The sequence below is a fragment of the Phyllobates terribilis genome, unplaced genomic scaffold, assembly GCF_046119375.1.
Source record: "Phyllobates terribilis strain yellow unplaced genomic scaffold, ASM4611937v1 Scaffold_13__5_contigs__length_258822181, whole genome shotgun sequence".
NCBI lineage: Eukaryota > Metazoa > Chordata > Amphibia > Anura > Dendrobatidae > Phyllobates > Phyllobates terribilis.
Genome location: NW_027362773.1, coordinates 104,155,147 through 104,179,836, shown reverse-complemented (window position 1 = coordinate 104,179,836; position 24,690 = coordinate 104,155,147). Strand labels below are relative to the sequence as shown.

Here is a 24,690-nt window from a genome sequence, read left to right as displayed (position 1 = left end):
TTGTGTAGTCTGGCATTATATGAAGAATCTGATACGAAAATGAAATACTGACTTACTGGGATAAATTCTTCTTCTTTTTGGGTTGTCACAGGGATTTACAGTTTTGCCAACACTCCAGTTTCTGTGACAGTTCCCATGATTTAATTTCCGTCTCTTCACTGTCATTTCATGTCTATGAGCCGGTGAAATTATAAGGGTAAGTTCTATTATCATTGGTGAAGAAGCAGAAAGTCTCATTGTTACCGCCTAGAAAAACTGCAGTCATGACCTGTAACCCTTTTCCACTTAGTGCCATATACATACACTAAATGTACCACTAAATGGTAGGAAGTTGTTTTAGCACTAAGGTCGGTTTCATCCAACATTTATGGCTCTAGTTTGGACCACAATGTATTGACTGGTCATGGATCTCCTTATCCGAGCTTTAAGGGGTTGTCCAGGCTTGGAGTTTAAGTCTGCTTTACACTCTATGTAACTGCAGGCTTGTGCATCCTTACAGCGTACATGGTGTGCCCTGTCAGGATTCGCCAGTCCCGGCGGTCATGTGATCACAAATATGCGATTTGCATACTTCAAGCCACAATCCGACTAGACATGTACAGCTTCGCTTATTTCAATTGTATTGAGTCAGGCCGAGCACGTCTAGTCGGCACTTGACCACATGTATGCAAATTGCAAACTTGCTTTCATGGGTCCACTGGCACCGGAGAATCCTGACAGTGTGCACACTGTGCGCTATGAAGATTCACAAGACTGCAATCACATAGAGTGACTGCAGACTTGAACCTCATGCCTGGACAACCCCTGTAAAAGCCTCATATTTGCATTTGAGGCTGTTGAGCTCAGGTCAGCGTCCAGTCTGGGGATTATGGTCCAGTCTGATTTTGGCTTACAAATACTGAAGTGAAATACTGACCAAATACTGAACATGTGAATATGGCCTTAGTCCAGCAATCTTCAGACTTTGCACCTTGCCTGATTCATTAAGAGGTGTGCTCCTCTTAGTGAATCGTGCGCCTCACACTCCATGGTCTTTATGAATTGGGGCCATTGAGTCTTTTTAGGAGATTTTGGAACAGAAAATGACTATGTGCACATGGGATCTCTAATCAGAACCACTGGAGTTTTCTTTCACAGTTCCGCTTAATTAAAAAGCCAGTGACTTTTTTCCTAAAATGGCTCCGCTGGCAGTTTTGCTTTTGTTTTTGCGGCGGCATCGGCGTCTTTCAAATGAAGTTGCCCAAAGAATGAACATATTACTTTTTTTTAACTGCTCTAGGGTTTCAGATCTCTGAAGCGATAAAAGGAAGTAGCAAAAGACTGAACATGTGCGCAGCAATGTTGTTTTTACATTGCTGTGCATTCTTTGGATTTTTTTAGGTGCTTTCGCAACGCTTTTTCAGGCGGATTCTGGGCTTAATCCGCTTGAAAAATACATTGTTTACACATAGCTAAGTGAAGAGTGAGCAGAAACTCTTCTAACGCTCCTCGAAAACTCAAAACTCCTCAAAAACTTGAAGGTTCCGCTCAGTATCTGCTTCAAAAACTTAGCCAAAAGACTCGGTGTGCACATAGCCAAAGAGGGAGCATTTCCTGAAGCAGTTTCCACTAGAAAACATGTTGTTTTTGACCTAAAAAAAAGTTCAGTGTGAACATATTCTAAAAGTAGCAGCATTAGGGAAGAAAATTTTGCAAAATCTCATCCACATGCTGTGGAGAAAATCTGCAACTGTAAATTAACTGGCGCTGTAGAATTGAAATCCGCAGTATGTCAATTTTTATTGTCGAGTACACTGCAAATTTCAAGATACAGCAAATCAGCAGCATTTTTGACACTACCTTTTTCTCTGTGGAGTTTTCTCTGTGGAAAGTCGTGTGTGCACATACCCGTACAAAAGGCATGGCAGGGATCAGGGAAGTGAAATGGTACATATAATACGGTTTATTATTTTACCTTACTGGAACCTGTTGGGGGTTATCTCCAGCTTTTCACATTATCATATAAATTACCCTCGCATTCGAAACACTCGGCGTTCACACATACAAAGTAGATCAGTGCTTGCAGAGTGACATGGAATTTTTGGAAACATGATTATTTTCATTAGGCTGGTGGAGGCTGGAAATGATTCGAGTATGGCAATGTTTTGCTGTCATGTATTTGGATGGTAGGAGCAATCAGATTTAAGGCTTCCTTCACACTTTTTAGCAGCGTCTGTTTTTAGCTCGCAACAAAAAACCCTCCATGAATTTTGTACATTATTCCAAACATTTTTTTCCCTGTTTCTTGTGCCATTCTTTCTTTGGTCACTCGTTTTTTGTCACACGTCAATTTTAGTGATGACTGCAAGTGCTCATTAATCCAGTTTGCCAATGGTGCTCAGGTATGCACCGAGTATCGTGGATGCTCGAGTGACATGTTCGTGTCCCAGTTTCCGCATTTTTCACAGCTGTTAGACAGCCACAAAACATGCTGGGATTGCCTGACATACACAGGGATTGCCTGACATATACGGGGATTGCCTGACATACACAGGTATTACCTGACATACACATGGATTACCTGACATATACAGGGATTGCCTGACATACACAGGCAATCCACGCATGTTTTGTAGCTGTTTAACAGCTGCAAAACACGGGGGCGCAGGAACTCGAACATGTCACTCGAGCACCCTCGATACGCTGTGCATACCGGAGCTCCATAGGCAAATTCAAGTGAGTAACAAGCACTTGCGCTCATCACTAGTAATTTTACTTCTTCCTATAGAGAAGCCTTTGGTATAATGAATGAAAAACACCTGCGTTTTCAGAAAAAAATTACCAGAATGGTACAATAGCAAAAACACCAATGTGTGTTCAAGCTAACGTTTAGCTGTAGAATTTTTAAAACATGGCAAAAATGCAAGAAAATATACCTAAAAAAGTGTCAGTTTTCAAATATGTACTATGTGGAACATTTTGTAATTTGTTTTGCAATTTTTTTGCCGTATTTTGTATAATTTTTAGACATATTTATAAAAGTTGTGTGCCATTTTTTAAGCATTTTGTGCCAAGCACCAAATTTTAATTTTGAGATTGTCTAAGTAGGTGGCTGCTCGACATTTTCCCTGTTTTAGCCGTATTTATGATTTGTCATTAGAGATGATCTAAAAGATTTGCAGGACCTTGGTCCAGGACCAGAACTTTATGGACCTCCTACTACCTGGTGGCATCACGGCACCTCATCTGACTAGTAGTCCCAGTGTGACGTCAAGTATACAACGATGTCAGACCTACTAATCAGAAGAGGTGTCGGAGACTCTTGTGGGTAGGAGGAGGTTCACAGGACTCTGGTTCAGCGGTCACATACTACCCGCGAGGGTGCTGAACCAAGGTCCTGCAAAACTTTTTGATCATCTCTACTTGCAACTTCTTTTTTACTTTTTTTTAAAACAAATGGTGCATAAAAAGCAAACTAACTCTATTACGGGGGTTGCGTAAAAAGTAGAGAAACATTTCTAAACATTATTGTAATATCTTAAAATTTTGCCAAATTTATCAAACAGTGTGGCACAAGTAACGGCAATGCAGCCACAAGTAAAACTGACTTAAAATATCCCCCCCCCCCCTATGACTTTTTGTCAAGAGCATTTTTTTGGAAAAAATATTTGGAAAAAAAGCTAAATTTTTCACAGCATTTTTGTTATATCTGTCAGAGTCCACAGACTTAAAAAGGCTACCACAGACAGACTTGGCGTCAACCATTCCATCTGGCAGATTCCAGAGGAACCCTGGCCTTAACCCTTTAACCCCTGTACAGTGATCTGGTCTTAAAACAGGGTCCACTGGATTGCCTTAGACAGGAGCTGCTCTCCGGAAGAGACAATAGTCAGGTAGCCGGGTCAGAATCAGGAGGATGGTGTAGGGACCAAATCGTGAAGAAGGAGAATAGTCAAAAAGCAAGACGAGGTAAAAAATCAGGAATGTCCTCTGGGAGAATAGCAAGGCACAAGTGACGCGCCCCCTGGGCCGTGGGGATACCTGGAGCCGGGCCTGTAGATGCTGGGGGTTGTAGTCATCGTGGCGGTGACCCGGTCCGTGACCCAGGGCGGTCAAACCAGGGTAGTTTATGTATAGTATTTATAATGTCCGACTTCGCCATCTGTGGAATGCGGTTATTGGTAACCGCTGCTGCGGAACAGTCCACTGAAGCTGATGGTATGTGCAGCAAGGTGATGTAACGCCCCACAGGAAGAGCGGAGCTTCAGGGAAGCGTGTAGGGATGATGGTGGTGATAGTGCCTGGATCAGTAATAATAACACGGAGTCTCTGTCGTGCAGTCCTAGGGTCTTTACTGGTGGTAATTATATAGGCCCCAACGGGAGTATTTGCTAGGGATGAGGGCCTGGTCAGTCCGGGAGCAATCCTAGAATTCCCCTGGCCAGGTGGAGTTGTAGGCCTGCTGTTCTGACTGTACTCTTTGGCTATCCCTCTTATAGTCGTGTTGTAGCCCACGTCCCTTAGTGTGATGTGCTGTGCTCACCCGTATGGCTGGCGACTCGGATCCCGTGTATTCCTCACTCCTCTGTGGCGGTACTGGTCCTTTCGTGTGGCTGAGCCTCCGGGCTTCTGTTGGGCCAGGAGACCTGCAATCCCCTGCCCTGCTGTATCTGCTGCTGGGCCTGAAGGGTCCCACAGCCTCGGACTCCGGTGTCCGGTCCTCTGTATGCTGCCCAGGACGAGCTATCTCCAGCTCCAGTCCCTGGCTTCTTACTTCTGTGTCCTCAACTCGACTACAACCCTGTCTAACCTAACCCCGCCTCCAGATCCAGTTATATAGGGCAGGATCCTCCCCTTTTTGGCCTGGGGCAGGAGGTGTTGCATGTAGTGTGTTCCTGACCAGGAAACTCCTGTTTTGCTCCCAGACATGGTATTACTACCACTGTGGCAACCAGACCCCCTGGGGTGCCACACAAGTTACATAGAAGCAAGTTAGGTTATAACGGGCAGTGGACAGCAGGATTTCAGGAGCTTAAATAGCTTGCAGCCCCACCTAAACCACACAACAGATAAATTTATGTCTCCCAGTATGGATGGGACTACAAGTCCTAGAGGACACAAAACTAGAACAGTGGCCCCCCCAACAAGAGTGTCTTTGACATTTTTTTCCCACACTCGGCATGGTCTAAGTTGATTTATAACAATATAAAAGTTGAATATTGATGTGTCATAAATCAGCTTATATTGAGTTTAGTAGAAGGGAGATAAGGGTTATGTACTGGTCTACATAGAGGCTCTAGAAGTGAAACGGTTATAAAAATGGTAAAAAAAAAAACAACTGCAAAAATAGTTTTTAGCCAAAATAGGTTGCATTTAAAAAATGCCCCCAAAGATTTTAAAGGCCTGAAGTACCACTTTAATCTTCACTGATTTATTGAAAGCCCTCAACAGCCACCCTAAAGGATGATCATTGCCGCCCTAACTGGATACTTTCCATAGTATAAAACGTGCTTATTTATGCTGGGAAAATGCAGTTTCATAGTAGCTTTCATAATTGACAATTTTTTATGGTCTACATCTGGCTTGCTGAGCACCGCTGTGGTGACTTTATACATGCACTGTGGTTTATGGCTTAGTTTTTGTAACTTTTAAAGCTGTGAAGTCAAGGCGGTAGCGGCTCAACCCGTGAGTAAACCAAAGTTGTTATAAGTGCAATTTTTATGACTTTCCTGTTTAATCCTTCCTTACACTATATGTAGCAGTATATTTTCTAGTTCTTAAAGAGTTTATTACCAAAAACACAAGTGGATATCTTGCTTATCGCTCGGGGGTTCTGACCACTGGGACCCTGCAATCCCGAGATCGGGGCTTCGGAAGTACGAGAATAGATGTTTCCAACCCTGTTTTGAATGGAGCAGATGTGCACATGCTCGATATCCACTCTATTTATTGTCTTTGGGACTGCGGGAGAAAGCCGAGCGCTGTACTAAACCATTGTCTAAAGCCCATTACTGTCAATGTAGCAGGGACCCAGCATGTGCACTTTTGCTTGATTGAAGATGGGGGTCTCAGTCTCGGGATTCCAGAGCTCTGATCCCGGGATAATGTAGGTCCCAGTGGTCGAATCCTCACTGATCAGTAAGTAATTATTTTTCCTTTAAAGGATTAGTCCCAAAATAGTGTGTTACTCCCTATCCATAACTTAGCAGAGATAAGCGAATACATTCGCAGGTCAGAATTCCGCGACCGCTGGACGGAAACCCTGCAAACCGGCTTCTACCTGTTGACATTCCTGGCTCTTTTTATTATCTGGTCTGGTGTGATATCAAATGTGAATCACATTGCAACGATGACATCTCCCCAGGCCAGGTAAAGGCCAGTCCAAGTTTGAGGCTCAAGTCTGCATCACTTTATGTGACTGCAGACTTGTGAATCCTCCAGCCACATTCCAACTAGACATGTCTGGCCTAACTAATCTGCTTGCATTGAGTGAGGCTGCACACGTCTAGTTGGCATGTGACTGCATGTAGGCAAATCGTTCCTGACCCAAGTACTGGAGCCTCCTGGCAGCGCACTGTGAGGATTCACAAGTCTGCAGTCACACAAAGTGACTGCAGACTTGGACTCAAATCCCGGACAACCCCTTTAATTAAAAGAGGAGCCGGTGATATCAGCAGGTAGTTGGTGATCCACAGGGCCCCCACCTAGCAGCCATGGGTTACTGACCTGGTCAAGGTCCTGCGAATCTCTATAAATGACTGATTGCCGGCGGTTTGCCTGCTGGGACCCCCTGAGGAACTAGAGAATGGGGCTCTGGAACCTCGCAGAGTCCTGTTTTGTGATGCACATGTTTGACCTCTGCTCCATTCATTGTCTATGGGGGAACCCAAGCTCAGCAGCTTTGAAATGAATAGGAGCTGAACTGCAGGATGCAGCAGCGGCTACTACACAGTATAAGGAGCCGTGGTGTTCTGCTCCATATACTGCTAACATCCAGCCACCGCCAGGGCTGGTGACGGCCGGACAGTGACTGCTGGACCCCCACTGACCTAAGGGTCAACAATATCGTATTAGTGGACAACCCCTTTAAGGTGTAACTATATTTATATACTTTACTGTTTACATGAGATAGGACGATATCTTCCTTGAGTAGACTGCCCAATCTACAGAAGCAGCATCCTCCCATCCAGACTCCTTCACTAAGGTGCGCACTTGTTGGTCGGTGGGATGAGTTGTTTTGTTCGCGTCTCCTTCTCACAATCTAATACTTCACGCTTGTTTCTACAGTACATTTTATGTAAGTCATATGAGCTGCAGACTTTTGGCTTCCAAAACAGGAAGCGATAAATGGAGAGTATGCATGAATCCGCTGAACAGCAATTCAGCAGTAGCGTGTAAAGTCATTATAAAAGGGTAACTTGATTACTGAGTCAACTGTTTCTTTTTGGAACGCAAGGACTGGACATCGGTTGCATGTGAGTTACGTTTCCTCTCTTTAAAAATCATTTTCTTTCACAATTTTTTTTATAAAGGGAACAATATTGAAAAACACTGCACAGGGGAACGTTGTTTTCCAATTTTCAATCAGCCTTGATGGAGAGATCTGGTCTCATGATCCTCCATCAATGATCATATTGTGGACTGTACAGCTGGTCAGGCAGTGTGGAAGGATGCACTAATAAGTGCAGGAAGAAAACCTGCCACCAACATGTGAGTTAAAATATAATGGACAATCCCTTTAAAAAAAAAGTTATTGAGGCGAGATATCAATATATACACCGAATCACAGTCAATGCATTTCCCCCGGCTTGGAGACATGTTCCAATGGGTGACTCTGGCCACCTCCACCTCCTTTCTCTTTGTGACTGACATATAATTCCTGACACGTCGCAGATGATATGGAGAAAGATATGTGCATGGAGAAATATTTCCCAAGAGACTTTTAACAAGACCTGAATAGGCAGCCATAGTCTAGACCCCATCCTATACCGACTCCCATGGATCTCTGTAAAGGCAGGGTCTAAATCTATAACTCAGGGGTTGGACATATTCTCTTCTCCACTGCATCTTCTAAATGTTTCCACAAAGTCACTTTATAGGGAGCCTTTCACCCTCATAATGTAAAATAAACTACTTAGTTATCTAGGGGGCTTAGCCCATGTAAAAATATTACCAGCAGTATACATTTTACACTTTTAGTTGCAGAGATTTCACATTTTATTTCATATGCCAATGAGGGCACTTCTGTGCACCCTTGGTGTGGCCAAATGCTCAGTGCACCATTACGCCCTCCAATTTGCATATCGAGTACTGTCCCTGATCTTCATTGACAGTGCTCAGTCTCAATCGCGTTCCTTTGCTTGTTCACTGACACTGCAGGAGTCCAATGGCACATGTACAGTGTGGGTGCGGGCAGGATCCGAACCCTGGCTCCTCGCTGAAGCTGGTCGGTCGCTACACTTCTGTCACAGGTGTATCAGAGATGACAGACAGTCGCCCTGCAGTTGGTTGCAGGAGATCTCTACGTTTGGCATTACAGACATCTTCTTAGATGAGAGGTTGTCTCTAGGACCTTGTGATGACCTTGTCTTGTGCAAAGAAGTTTAGATCGCTATATTTTCCCATTCCGGTGTGGATTCACCCTGAAATGAATCCACGGAAGGGCAGGTGCAGACGAGAGTCTATTCTCTCATGTGAGAGAATCGGATCGATTATGCAAAATCAGAGTTTGATCATAGTGTGATCTGATTGTTTTGAATGATAAAAAGATGGAGAAAAAAAAGTCTCCATCTTCTCCATAGTTTTTTCCACGGACCTGCTCCGTCCGAAGCTGGCCCCACAGAATAACATGGGGACGAGTGCAATCCATCAAAACGGCGCATAGCACTTGTCTGATTTTTATGAGCCGAAAACTGATCGCTTGATTTTATGCTGCACTCCGGGTCACAAGTCTAACTTCCATACAGAGAAGTTCCAATGAAGAAAGGGCACGAGTCTCTGATGAAGTGGCCATTTAGTGTCTATAACAGTTCATTGTGCATCCAACAAGAGGAAGAAGAACTTGGCAATGGAAGAAAGTGGTAGAACAAGAGGAGCTTTTATTTTTTGAGAAGAGATCTTCTTTTAACAAGTTTTATACTTTAAAAGGAACCTGTCAGGTCGGATAACGTTATTAATTTGCTGATATGGGGTTAATCTGCAGGTTAATACCGTTTGAAAGGTGCCCTACCGCCGCACTGAAAGGCTATGTTCCCACCATGAGCTTTTTATGAGCTTTTGATATTGCAGATTTTCTGCAGCATTTCCATTTCTGCACCTACTAAGGTTACTTGTGTTTTTTTTCTCTCGAAAATCTGCAACATCAAAAACTCACCAAAAGCTCATGGTTGGAACGTAGCCAAAATGTGGCTCTTGGAAGAAAATTACATTTATTCCTACCAGGAGCCATCGGCTTTCAGTCGTACAGTATAATAGGCCCTGCATTGTCTTACATACAGTAAAGTGGCCCCACAGAGTGCTCCATAGAGTATAATGGACCCCACATAGTCCTCCATACAGAATAATGGGCCCCACATAGTCCTCCATACAGAATAATGGACCTCACATAGTCCTGCATACAGAATAATGGGCCCCACATAGTCCTCCATACAGAATAATGGGCCCCACATAGTCCTCTATACAGTATAATGGGCCTCACATAGTCCTCTATACAGAATAATGGGCCCCACATAGTCCTCAATACAGAATAATGGGCCCCACATAGTCCTCCATACAGAATAATGGGCCCCACATAGTCCTCTATACAGTATAATGGGGCTCACATAGTCCTGCATACAGAATAATGGGCCCCACATAGTCTTCCATACAGAATAATGGGCCCACATAGGGCTCCATACAGAATAATGGGCCCAACATAGTCCTCCATACAGTATAATTGGCCCTACATAGTCCTCCATACAGAATAATGGGCCCACATAGGGCTCCATAGAGAATAATGGGCCCCACATAGTCCTCCATACAGAATAATGGACCCACATAGTCCTTCATACAGAATAGTGGCCCCACATAGGGCTCCATACGGAATAATGGGCCCTACATAGTCCTCCATACAGTATAATGGCCCCACATAGTCCTCCATACAGAATAATGGGCCCCACATGGTCCTCCATACAGTATAATGGGCTCCACATAGTCCTCCAAACTGTATAATGGGCTGCACATAGTCCTTCTTACAGTATAATGGCCCCACATAGTCCTCCATACTGTATAATGGGCCCCACATAAAACATACTCACCTCTCCTCATTCCCCTGCTGTTCCAGTCTCTGCAGCGTATCTTCTGATCCTCTGCACGGCTCAGCACGGCAGGTGCGTTGTAATGACGTCATTGTGCCCGCTGCGCTGAGACGTTAGACACAGAGGGAGAATGATGATCCAGGATTCCAATACAGTTGAAAGTGCAATTCCGGGTGGGGGGCCAGCTCAGCGTCGCGAGCCCCGCCTGGCGTCGTGGGCCAAATATACCCACCCTGCGGGCCAGAATTTGACATGTGTGAGCTAAACTAATATCTAAGCTTCAACTTCATACCGGTGCAGCATGGAATGTTGCATTAATTCTGCATTTGTACAAAAGATAATAGAAACATCGTTTTCATTCCTGCTCCAAAAAATTAGTAATTCCAGCAGTGAACCAACAACGTGGGAACGTGGGGTTGGCACAGAGGTGAAATGTCTTTGCAAACACGTCCTGACCTGGCGGCAGCCCAGTCATTCATAACTAACTTGTGTAGAGCTGTAAATGCAAATCGCCTTCCCAGAGAGAAACAACAGCTTACTGTTCTGAAACTTTGTAATAAAACAAACAAAACCCAAACAAACAATAAATATTTATATATGTTTTTATACATTGTTTCTATTGGGTGCATACAATGTACAGATTGGCCGATCACTTGTTACATCCTTTTAGTAGATTTCTGTAAATGTTTGATGTGTCTGGTGCAGTTATGGTGACGCCATGTTGAGGTTGGAGCTGCCATGGGGCAATGTGTTTGGCTTTCTTATCAGGACACCCTTGGCCGTGGACTCATATTGCTAGTACAGCACTGTGGCTGACACTGTTATGACCATATCATGGCTGTCTCTTTTATGGTGACATAGACCTCATTTATCAAAGCAGTCTAAAAGAAAGACAGCAACTAATATCAGAGCTCAGTTTTTATTTCTTAAAGGGAATGCTATCAGCAATTCATTGTCTTACTGTTTAAATTAGATCTTTATGTTAAATGGATTTTGTATTCATATTTTTTTCATATCTCTGTTTACATTAAAAAAAAGAATAAAAGGATTGCAACTTTTTCACACTGGCCACTAAGAATAATTTAAGACTTCTGCTTCCTTTTGGGCAAGTGGACATTAACACCAATAGACTGACTCAAATACATGTTTGTTTGTATAAAAACTTCTAAGTTTCTGATTTAAATACCTTTAATCTGGGAAAAGGTCATTCTGATAAAAGGGAGAGGAGGTGAGCTGTGACATCACCTACTGTGAATGGTGGATCCTGAGTTATCTACTGTATATAGAGGTGTTATCAGTCATTATACAGGAGGAGGAGGTGAGCTGTGACATCATCAATTGTGAATGATGGATCCTGTGTTATCTTCTGTATATAGAGGTGTTATCAGTCATTATACAGGAGGAGGAGGTGAGCTGTGATATCACCTATTGTGAATGGTGGATACTGTGTTATCTACTGTATATAGAGGTTATATCATCAGTCATTGTACAGGAGGGGGAGGAGGTGAGCTGTGACATTACCTGTTGTGAATGATGGATCCTGTGTTATGTACTGTATATAGAGGTGTTATCAGTCATTGTACAGGAGGAGGAGGTGAGCTGTGACATCACCTATTATGAATGGTGGATGCTGTGTTATCTACTGTATGTAGAGGTGTTATCAGTCATTGTACATTATACATTGTATTAATTATAATAAAACTACCAAAAAGTGATCTGTACAAAACAGGAAATGTAAGTCTAGTATTAGACCTTATGGCCAATGAAAGATTTTTTTTTAACATAGTGATATGGAAAATTAAAAAAAATCTTATCAAAATATTGAAAAAAAATACTATTTACATAAAAGACTAATTTAAGCAACAAGTCATTTTCTAATTATACATTCTCTCTGGTAAAGTGAATTCTTCGCTGTGATTGATTGATTGTTATGGTGAACACAAGACAGGTTTTATTACGAGGCACTATATCTGGACCTGCTATGAGGGCACTATGGCCGGGGTCTGGTTAGCGCTGGTATAAGACAAGTAGACTGACGGAGGCAGGTCCAGGTAATGGGGATATTGTAGCTGGATCTTATTAAAAATAAACTCAGGCATTTGCCTATTTATCCCTAAATAGTCCAGGATACCTGAACAGCCAGGAAGTCTTATTCTAATAAGCCGGATGTGTGCACGAACCACACGTGTGTCATGGAAGACACCTGTCGAGGCAATGACATCTACGCCGCTAACCATTGTTGCAAAAGTGAGTGTTGCTGGAGAAATCCTTTAAATAACCCTGTTTATTTTAGCTCCTTCTAATACAACAGAAATCAATTCAGGAATAAATATTTTGAGGAACACTATAACTGTAATGATACGACACTAAAACAGGAAGTTTTGCCAAGTTGATGTGTTCACCTCTATAGTTCCTGTAGGGGAAGTAAATTTGTGCTGCAGAACTGAGGTGGAAGGAAGTCATAGCGAATCCGAAACCACACCACTATCATGTAGGATAAAAATGATGAGCGACATCTAGAGAAGGCCATTGGGTTGCATAGCACGATAGTTTTGGCTTGTTAAGCAATATCAGTTTTTAGTAATTACCTGTATGGAACCAATATACCAAATACAACCCAGGTGGTGTCTGAGCAGTCTAAGGCCGGGTTCACACCTCTGTGTTTCAAAATCCGAGTTCTGACGGTAAAGTACAGACTGGACGTTGGTCTCCTGACACAAACTAAGCAACGCCATACATGCTAATAAGACTGTTGAGTTCATGTCGGGAGACCCGCGACTGGTCCACACATTGCAGTCCATATCTGACCTAACGCTGCCCTGTGACATAGCCTTGTCACCATCATCTTAATGCCCAACTCTTTAAAGGACAGCGCAACCATCACTCCAAATCACACTCATAAGGGGCACTTCAGGCAGGGGTATAGAATGTGTTGCCAGTGGAGGCGAGACAAGTATTTGATGCCCCATAACCTATGAACCTGAGTTCCTTCCACCAGTACATTATGGTACCCTTTATCCCTCGAGCTCAAACCCCTTAATCCTCAACCACTTATTCCTCAAGAATTTGGTGTCCCTTTACCCATGAACCTGAATTCCTCCCACCAGTACAGTATGGTAACCTTTATCCCTCAAGCTCAAACCTCTTAATTCTGAACCCCTTATTCCTCAAGAATTTGGTGCCCCTTAACCCATGAACCCGAATCCCTCCCACCAGTCCAGTATGGTACCCCTTATCTCTCAAACTCAAACCTCTTAACCCTGAACCCCTTATGCCTCAAGAATTTGGTGCCCCTTAACCCATGAACCTGAATCCCTTCCACCTTTCCAGTATGGTACCCCTTATCCCTCAAACTCAAACCTCTTAAACCTGACCCCTTATTCCTCAAGAATTTGGTGCCCCTTAACTCATGAACCTGAGTCCCTTGTACCAGTCCAGTATGGTATCTCTTATCCCTCAACCCCTTATTCTTCAAGAATTTGGTTCCCCTAAACCCATGAACCTGAATTCCTCCCACCAGTACAGTATGGTACCCTTTATCCCTCAAGCTCAAACCTCTTAATTCTGAACCCCTTATTCCTCAAGAATTTGGTGCCCCTTAACCCATGAACCCGAATCCCTCCCACCAGTCCAGTATGGTACCCCTTATCTCTCAAACTCAAACCTCTTAACCCTGAACCCCTTATGCCTCAAGAATTTGGTGCCCCTTAACCTATGAACCTGAATCCCTTCCACCTTTCCAGTATGGTACCCCTTATTCCTCAAACTCAAACCTCTTAAACCTGACCCCTTATTCCTCAAGAATTTGGTGCCCTTAACTCATGAACCTGAGTCCCTTCCACCAGTCCAGTATGGAACCCCTTATCCTAGAAGCACATGTATTTGATTCTAAGAAAATAAAGATGCAATCATAGTTTACTTCTTGGCCCTGTAATTATTTATTACTTTTTGTTGGAAATGTCACACAATGTAATTTTTGTTTTTACTTTCTATTTAATTTTTTTTAATGAAATTACTTTATAAACCTAGCTCTGAACCGAACCTTGTCCCTAACCCTAGCTCTATCCCTAAACCTAGTCCTAACCTTAACCCTAGTCCTAACCCTAACTCAAACTCTAGTCCTATTCCTAACCAAGTGCTAATTCTAATCCTAACCAAGGTCCTAACACCCAATCTTGGCTATAACCCTAATCCTGCTTAGGCTTAGAGAAATCATGTAAAAGCTTGAAGTTAATTATAATGTTTTTTTTGTGCAATGAACATTTTTTTTAATTGGGGCAGCTTCCTCAACAGGTCCCTGTTTTATAAAATGACAAGTTTGGGGAGAGGTGGGAAGATGTGTGGGAGAGTACAGTGCAGCCTTAGGCATCGCAGATTCAATTGCTGCCTATGCAGAGTGCAGCAGTCAGGATGAGTTTGTCATTGTCTGCTACTCTCTGCATAGACAGCAACCAAGATGACAAAGCCAACTTCATCACATTAAGAGGTTTGTTATCTTGATCACTGCTTACTCAGAGGGCAGCAATCTATGACAAACTCATCTTGTCTGCTGCGCTCTGCATAGGAACCTGTGGCACTGACTGAGATGCCAAAGCTGCCCCTGCAAGAGAAAGCAGTAGTGGTGTGATATTTTGCGTCCTCATTAAGTTTAGAACCATGGGCAACTGTCCATGCACCTCCCCCACATGTAACTGATCTGAGACCCCCTTATCACTACCAGTTGCATCCTGTTGGGCATTAGTTGACTGGAGTATTTGTGGCGCCCCTGAGGGTTCGACCGCCACAGGAATGCTGCACTTCTTTAATGGAGTGTGGAGTTCCTCCTCCGAGGTAAGGCCAGTGTGATGGTTGTGACCTAGCCTTTTGCATCCAACACCACATTTCTACCAGAGGGAGCTAGTATGCACTAGGTGCTGCTCCCCTGGTTACAGGGAGACTGGGGAACACAAAGTGGTAGGAACCAGTTAGTGGGTGTGGGTGGAGGAGCAGTTAGTTAGTGACACTTCTAATTTCATATTTAATAGTATGCCATCTTTGATCTTGGTGTTGGTTGCTGTCAAACTACTGTGTGTAATGTGACTTCCCTCCGGGAGTGCAGATCCTGTGTGGGCCTGCACGGGCAAGGGACACAGCCCTCGTACCCCGACCTTTGGGACGAGAGGTAGGTTGCAGACAAGGAATGTCTCAACCCGGCCAAGGACCAGGATCAAGAAGGCCTGGGAGCTTTAGAGTGGGGCTCCCTAGCAAATGGGTCCCGGGGAGGATGCAGACGGAGCGGAGTACGCCACCTGTCCTCGCCTACCTGGTCTATTCAGAGGGATTCCGGCTGCAAGAGGGGTACCGGCCCCCGACACCCGACCTCGCACTCTATGTCCAGGACGGGAAAGCCCGGTTAGGCCCTGAGGATCCCGCCGGGCCTCGGATGGAGAGGAATTGCCACCCGAGCCCTACACCTGAGAGGAGCTCAGAGGGAGACCTGGCCTATCTACACACGCACAGACGGGAAAGGGTGAAGCCTGTAGTGCAGGAACACTCTGGTGTAGGGTCACTACCGAACACTGGACTTCCTCGGAGGTAGTCAGACCCCCGTCCCTGGTGGCCGCAGGACTCCGCGAGGAACAGGGAGAAGCCTTGCGCTGCTTAAGAGAACTGTGAGTAAAGCCTTGGAAATTCATCCCTATGGCCTCCGGACTGTTCAGTACGCGCCATACCACGCGACGCTGTACCCGTACTCCCGCACTACTACCCCACTTCTATCCTGCCTTGCCTGCCCTGGGGCCCTGCTCGGCCTGTGGGGAGCAGCGAGAACTTTAGCCGCCATGACACCGAGCCTCAGCGGACTGAAGCGGCGCTGGTGGCGCATCACCAGACACCACAGGTGGCGTAGTCGACAAAAACCACTCAACCCTGAAAGCCCTTACATCCTTTTTAATGTGACGGCCCTGGGCACGGAACTGGTCCAAGCCACGGCTGCATCCCCCCCCCTCAACATCTGACCCGGCTCTGAGTACCCCATCTTTCCAGGGCAGGGCTGAGAGCGTCACATATTTCTCCTATAAATATATTATTTACTCTCATCACTCATGTGGCATTCCTATGTTTGTTGTACAATATTTTGCCCATCAATGACACCTAAGAACAGTTCTTGGTTAATGCTATACATTAAGGAAAACAACATAAAACATCAACGTTAAGAGGAAAGAATCAATGAAAGCTGGCACTGCGCTGGAGTACCTCGCTGTAGAACCACAGCAAGGTCGGAGCCTCACCGGGTGAGGTACGGGCTACGATCAGCTGTTCAAATAGTATATATAGTCCCTGCAAATCTTAGGCACAGAACATAAGACCACATTATTCATCAAATAGGCATTGGATTTTCTTTATTGTAATTATGAGGTTGCAGCCTGAAACGTGGACGAGGGACGGCCACAGGACAAGAGGTACAGCAGCAATCAGCAGACACGCATATGTGCGATGTAAGATGGTACCGGTACGTCCTGAGACTGAAGTAGAAGGGTCCTTGCTGGTCTGAGTCCCGAATAATCAGAAACGCCATCTTGAAGCTCTTAGGGAATGCCGATCTCTTGAACGCAGGGCTTCCCTCAGTCCTTAGAGATAGAAATGTCATCTAGAAGCTCTTAGGGAATTCCGATCTCTCCAACGCAGGGTTTCCCTATGTTCTTAGAGATAGGGCTTCACGTGGCCTAGCCCAAGATGCTGTGTCCTTGGTTGTCTTCACCGAGTTATGTTAAGTCAAACAACGCGTCCCAGAGTCACTAAAAACAGATTCAGACTTGCACCGCTCTATCCAGACCTTTCTCCAAGGATCCGCAGCTTCACTTCGACTGCCCACTAACTGCCAATCTGCCTCTTGCCGCTGCCCTCTACTGGACAGATCATATATTACATCACAAATTTCCAACAATACAGTAAACTGTGATTAACCCTTAAACAACCTATGACCATTTCATGTAGAGTCACGCTTTGCAAAGACCTTAATAACGACATGTGACAAGTGAAATGGCCGTAGGCTGAAGTTTTTGAGTGAGTTCTGTGACCATGTATCTACAATCAAGGAGATTTTTATGCCTATTTGGTAACGTAGATAACCAGGTAGTGTCTGCAGCACAACAAGAAAACCGTGCATTCGATCTTGAAAGTCCAGAGCACAACAATGAAATTCTTGCAAGATAAGCTTTATAAAAGGGTAGCGGACCCATGTTCAACTCTTTTACAAGACCACCACAGTAGATGACCACTATGTAATGCAATGTTAGATACTTGTCTACACAAAGTTTAAATGTATGAACTGTAAGGCATCTGTGTCTTTTTATATTACTATAGATTTCATGTAAAAACCTTCCTCAGTGTGAACTGTTGTCTATGTGTAGCTGGAAGTGTCCACATGAAATTTCGATCTTTTTTTCAAGCTGTGCAATTACCTGCACACAACTTTCAATGGCAGAAAGCTATTCCATTCACCAGGAGCAATTACCACAATTTTTCAGGTTCATCAAATCGTTCTGCATTTTGTAAGAAAAAAATTCATATTATATTCCTTTGTCACGAGACACTGTCATCATTATTATAATTTGGTAATAACTTAATTCTTTGAAAATGTTGAATCCTTTTATTAAAGAAGCACTCCGATGAAAGTTTTTATACTCTTAATATATTTCAATCATCATATTATATAGCGCTGTGTACTTACAATTGCTCATTTTGCCTTTCTACCCAGTTAATTTGTCTCTTTTCTATTAGGTCTATGACATCACATGATTAAAATCAGACTAGCTGAATCCTTCTAAGCTCTATGTATAAGCAGGAGGTCAATTTTTCCTTGCATGAGTCATCAGTAGAACTACAATTATGTGTCACTGGAAACGCGTTGTAGTTCTATTGATGACTCATGCAGGGAAAAGAGACTCCCTGTTTCTTCATAGAGCTTAGAAGGATTCAGCTAGTCTGTTTTTAATCACATGATGTCATAGACCTAATGGAAAAGAGAAGAATTATCTGGGTAAAAAGGCAAAAATGAGCAATTGTAAGTGCACAGTGCTATTGCTATATAATATGATGACTGCAATATATTAAGAGGATACAAACTTTGACAGGAGTTCCTCTTTAAATAAAAAATGCATACCACATCCCCGCCTCATTAGCAAAGTTGCCTTTGGTTGTAAGTTAATACATACCCAAGATGGAACATTAGGAATGCTTATAAGGCTTGTTCAATACATTATTTTTTGTTAGATTTTGCAAAACATAACATTTTTTAATTTGAATCATTTAATAAAAATATACCCTAGGTCAAGAAATAGCTGTTTTGCACTTTGTGTGGTTCCCCCTGGTGTTCCTCTAATCTCCTTTTAGAATGTCTATCTAATGTGTCCAATGATGGTGGTCACACATGCTCAGTAGCTCAGTCCTACTGTATGGATCCTTGGGGGATACATTAGTTTCAGGGTGATTAATGCCATTGTGCAGGGAAGACTTTAAATGTTCACTGTTGTTTCAACAAACTTTGCATAGATCAATAGTACAAGCAAATATAAGAAACTTTGTAATGTATCTTATCAGAAACATATTATTCTGTCTCCACTTATGAGCCAGCCTCCTGACCTTATCATTCACTTTGAATAACTAGTAAAGTCAGTCTTACTCCAGATAGCAAAGACTGCGGGGTCACTGGGATGGAGAGGGAAAGGAAAAGGAGGAGAATCAGAGTGAAATAGGCAGAGAGACTGATTGTGCTACTGCTCTTATAGTAAGTGTTTCATCTCACCCCCAATACTGGATTCACAGCTATACTGCTCCATACTTCTGTACATACTTCTGTATAACATTATCCATAGTGCTTCTTCTTCTGAACAGAAGAGACAGGAGAGCAGGAATCCCTCTTGTCTCTATGCACTTTGTATAGGAGACATCAGAATGTTAACTAAAATGGTCACTGTGGTTTTAACAGAGTTTGCATAAATCAATAGTACAAGCGAATATAAGAAACTCTGTAATATATCTTATCAGAGAAATATATTCTTCTGCCTCCACTTTTAAGACTCTTCTTTCTTTCCCCTTCTTATATTCTGAAAAACTGTTAACGTCAATCTTGGTTAAGATAACTTAGACTGGCAGGTCACTGAGGGATCAGATGGAAAGGAGAGAAAGGAGGAGGATGAGGATTAGAGGGAGAGAGGCATTGGCTACTGCTTTTATAATAAGTTTTTATAGTAAGCAGGAATCTCTTGTGGGTCTTTGTACCCTGTATGGGAGGCAGAGCTGCTGATTGTTATGCTGCTGGATTCACAGCTATGCTGCTCAGTACTGCTGTATAACGTTCTTCTTGCTGCTGCTTCTGGACATAAGACACAAGAGAACAGGAATCCCTCATGTCTTTGTGTACACTATATGGGAGGCAGAGAGGCTGATTGTTGAACTGCTTTTATAGTAAGTGTTTTATCTCACCCAACTGCTGGATTCACAGCTATACTGCTCAGTACTGCTGTGTAACATTCTTCATGCTGTTGCTTCTGAATATAAGACACAGGAGGGCAGGAATACATCATGTATCTATATACGCTGTATGAGAGGCAGAGAAGCTGATTGTTGTACCTCTTTTATAGTATGTATTTTATCTCTCCCAACTGCTGGATTCACAGCTATATTTCTTAGTACTGCTGTATAATATTTTTCATGCTGCTGCTTCTGAATATAAAACAAAGGAGAGCTGGAATCTCTCACTCTCATGTCTGTGTGTATCGTGTATGGGAGACAGAGAAGCTGATTGCTTTACTTCATTTATAGTAAGTGTTTTATCTCATCCAACTGCTGTATTCACAGCTACACTGCTCAGTACTGCTGTATAACATAATTCAGGCTGCTGCTTCTGAATACAAGACACAGGAGAGCTGGAATCCCTCATGTCTATGTGTACTCTGTTTGGGAGACAGAGAGGCTGATTGATGTACTGCTTTTATAGTAAGTGTTTTATTTCACTCAACTGCTTGAATCACAGCTATACTGCTCAGTACTGCTGTATAACATTCTTCATGCTGCTGCTTTTGAACATAAGACACAGGAGAGCAGGAATCCCTGTGCAGTCTCTGTCTACTCTGTATGGGAGACATTAAAGCAGTGGCTAAAAATTAAGGATAAATCATGTATAAGGCGAAAGTGGTGAAAAATGCGAGATAGAAGTCATATAAGTCATATAATCGCCAGTAATAGCGCTAATCCCCGTGTATACACACATGACAGCTTAATCTGAACAGTCACCTGAAATGACACTGCCGCTTTAATAACTGGTGCACAAGAAGAGGCTTCTCTTTACCAGCGCTGAATATATTAGTTGGACATTATGACAGGGAAATAAAGAAATGGAATGGGGGCGATGAAACCAGTACTAAACCACAGCAAGAATTAAACATATGACTATGAGCGCTTTTTAAATGATTCCAATTGAAAAATTGTGTTTTGCAAGATCTTACAGTAAATTTAATATTTAATCAGTTTAGAAGTAAAAAAGCCCATATATGCTTAAATTACATATCTGGTAGTTAAGCAGTTGGTACTCTCGAGGCTTGAAATGTATATTTTGATAAACTAGTGGAAAAACGTATCCAAGTAAATGATTGCTGCTTGGCAGTAAATACAGAAAGTAACAGAAGCACTACAGGAAAATGGATTGTACTGAATGTACTACTTGCTGTTTTCTACAGCCGCATGTAATTTATGAAATATGCCTTGTGTGTTATATACACTTGATAGTATATATCATGGCCACTGTGAGACACTTATACACCTAGAACAACCTTGGGCACCATGATTGGAAGTAGTGGTGCAAAGAGTGAATAGTTATTTTATAGCCCTTGCTTCTACACTCCAACACTTGGATCTGTAGGTAATATTTGTTATACCATTTATACTATTCTTATATCACATAAAATAGCATAAGAAGTAGAAAGAATAGGATAATTAAGAGCAGAATAAAAATATTCAATTTAGCTATGGAGGTAAAATGTAGTCCCTGATGGAGCTGTGTGGTTGTATGTGCTGATTTGTGCAAGTGTGTCCATAGAGCACAAATTCTGGATGAGCATAAATCTACACAATGGCAAATGTAGAGACTCGTTGTCACGACTCTGTTGTCGGGTATCCCAGGACCAGGGGCTCCTTCCCTGGGTTACTTCTGAAGGTGAAGATGCTGGGGCCACGTACCTTGTCTGAGCGCCTCAATCCTCCCTCAGTCTGTTCCCTCCTCCCACCCAGGGAAGAGGAGAGTAGTGTATCGCAATACACCACGCAGACTAGCAAGGTAATACAAACAGGGATAAAGGAAAATACCACTCATACAAATATATGCACACAAACAACAGAGGATAAAGCCAGGAAGTGGATGATGGCGAAAAACCAAAGTAGGAGAAAGAGAGGATTAACACACAACCAAAACCATGCAACAGTCTTAGCTAAATCCAGCAAACGCCTTCTCAAACAACAAACCACCAAACTCCTAACCATGCAGCAATGAAGCTAGCTCTGGCAATGACTGCTTGCCAGAGCCCAGAATAATTAGGAGCGGGGAGTGGCTAACAGTGAACAGCTGCGAGCGTCAAGGCAGGTAAGCTTCCAGGAGCTCACAACTAAGCATATTAACCCCTGGACTGGAAAAATAAACCTTCACTGTTTAATAAGAGGGTGAAAGGCTTCTAATTAGTGCAGGAGTAGGAGGAATCAGACAATGCGGTCTTCTGGCTCCTCTGTCGCGGTAAACCTGTGACACTCGTACCTTTTTCGAAATTATGGGAGGAATTTCCTCATTTTCTTTAAGATTTGGTACAATAATAATTGACTTCATTCTAGTTTAGAAGTAACTTGGAAAATGGCGTATTACTTCTCCACTATGTACGGCACAACACTCAAACAGTTGCAATAACTGAATTTCTGGCTTACATAGTCCCAGTTTAGGTGATCACAATCAGGTGACACAATAATATAGGAGAACCTCGCTTTAGACTGAGCTGTCACATAGATTTCTCCTTTTTTTGCCCATGAGTTTATTTGGTTGCCAACTATACAATGCAGTACTGGAATATTCATATCATTGGCTCTGTCCATCCCGAGCCTCCACATTGGTCAACCTCTCAAATGACTTCATCGCAGATTCAGACCTCAGCTCAATGACGAGCCAAGATCTCCATCTGCACATCTGCCGTCACCGGCGCCATTTTGCTGGGGACAATCGAATGTCAATCTGCGCATATGTCCCGCCACGGCACCATTTTGCTGAAGACCATCAGATGTCAGTCTGCGCGGGAGCCACCATCGGTGCCATTTTGCTGAAGACCACATGAAGGACATGAACACGCGTAAGCGCCGCCCATAACAAGGGCAGCGCTAGCACAAACTTTAAAGAAAGGAGGTTCGTCCAAATGCAGAGGTGCTGCAGGAGAGCCGAAAATCCTGCCCACAGTCCCGCCCTAATGCACAAAAAGGATATTATTGCATCAATACTTCTAACGTGAATTAAACAAGAACCAGGATGCAGATTTCTTTGCTACAGATATCTATTAAATCAGTATATTACACCATTATGACCATAACTTTATTTTAACATACTAAATCATGATGACAGGTTCCCTTTAAGTATTTACAGGGTTCCCTTTTCCAATTGCAGATCTCGGCTTCCTCCAAACATTTTTAATTGGATTAGAAGAAGAATTCATTGCTGGGCAGTTTAAGATGGTCCATTTTTTCTTCTTAGCCATTATTTGTGTACATTTGCATGTCTTCTTTGGGTCTTTCTCCTGTTCTAGAACCCATTTTTTGGACATAAACCTAGTTTTCTTACACTTGAGAGCACATTTTGCTCTAATGATTTGCTAATCTTCAGTCTCTAACACAATCAAAGGATCCCGAGGAAATCAGCCCCACAACATTATGGATCCTCCACCATGTTTCACTGTAGGTGGGCGGCACTTTTCATTATAGGCTTCACATTGTCGTCTATAAACATATCACTGGTATGCATTACCAAAGAGCTCTAGTTTGGTTTCATCGGTTCATAGAACATTTTGCCAAAAGGATGGGAGTTTGTCTATGTAACTGTTTGCAACGTTTCAGTGTGCAGTGTATGGTACTGGTTGAAATCATCTTTCCAGATTTCTACAACGTGTTCTGAAGTTATTTGGATGTTGTATGTATTTTTTTTGCCACATTTATAACCAACTTTTCTTGGCTTCTCATCAATTCTCCTCTTTAAAGGTTCTTGACTGTTCCTTGATTAGTAAACTCCTTCAGAACTTTTTTGATCCATGATGCCAAGTACCTTAGAGATAGTCTTGATACCTTTAGACTGCTTGTGCTTGATAATAATAGCATTTCTGATCTGCTCAGATAACTCTCTTGTCTCATTGGGAAAAAGGAACACTGAGTAAAACTAGACTTTTTAAGCATCAATAACCTTTTATAGGCTATTACAGTCATGTGAGCACTGACAAGGTAGGGACAGATGAGTCTAATTAATCGAATTAATAACAGGTTAGTCTGATTTCCTCCTTTGTTTCAAACTGAACAGAAGGTACTATTGTTCCATTAGTTTCAATTTTATTTTTTTTCTGCTGAATTTTTATTTTATTATTTTAGTGTCTTCTCCTTTTCTGTATTAAACATATGAGTTTATATATATCCAAACAGTTTCGCTAAATACTTCCTTTTTCAGGAGCTATTTTACATTGTGTACTTAATATTCAGAGGTGCCAACATTGTTGACCGCAAATGTAACTTGCCCCCTGGCATCTAGTTAATTTGGCGCCAAGCTCAACGAGACTCCGTCTGCCTTGAAAAGATATTACACAAGTTTTACACCATAACATGTCCCAAATAAAACATTTTCTAACCACTAAAACAATATCATAATGCCGGACAACCTCTTTAAGAGTGATCATGATGCCCCCAAAAACATCAGATTGTATCTTCCATTGAACTCAACCTATTATGTAAGAAATATAATTCAACTACAGATGCACATAAAACTCATTGGTCTTTTTTACTCCAGATCTCGATTCGTTGTCGTTCTTGGAAACAAATATTCATGTAAAAAATGTTGCTTGAAAGTTGGCAACAACCGTTAGAAGAATCATTATTAAAGCAGATTTTCTCTCAATGTCTATTGCCAGCTACTTGAGACTGAAAGGTTTTGCCATGTGTTCCTTCATGTAATTAAAGCTGCTTCAAATTTCGTAGCTTTTCATTTTCTTGTGGTAGATCTGTGTGTTTGTAGTGCTAGCATTGTGTAAATGTGTAGATATTTAAATATGTCTCCTATAAAATATAATCTAAGCGGCCATCATTTCGCATTTCACACCATACTTCTGTGTGGCACTGAAGCTGCACTATTGGGATATCCCACTATCTGTAC

At 42.6% G+C, this 24,690-nt stretch overlaps 1 protein-coding gene across 3 annotated transcripts in view; it reads left to right on the top strand.

The window, feature by feature from the left end:
- RASGRP2 (RAS guanyl releasing protein 2) overlaps nt 1–24,690 on the top strand; it is a 153,794-nt gene that overhangs the window by 7,504 nt on the left and 121,600 nt on the right. Inside the window, exon 2 of one of the 3 annotated variants that reach the window (XM_073658346.1) lies at nt 92–196. The exons of 1 other annotated variant lie outside the window; for it this stretch is intronic. The gene's annotated coding sequence lies outside the window, so the exon portion shown is untranslated. Of the gene's footprint in view, nt 1–91; nt 197–7,330; nt 7,455–24,690 lie in introns of those variants that run through there. One more of the 3 variants, XM_073658347.1, reaches the window with a different exon arrangement.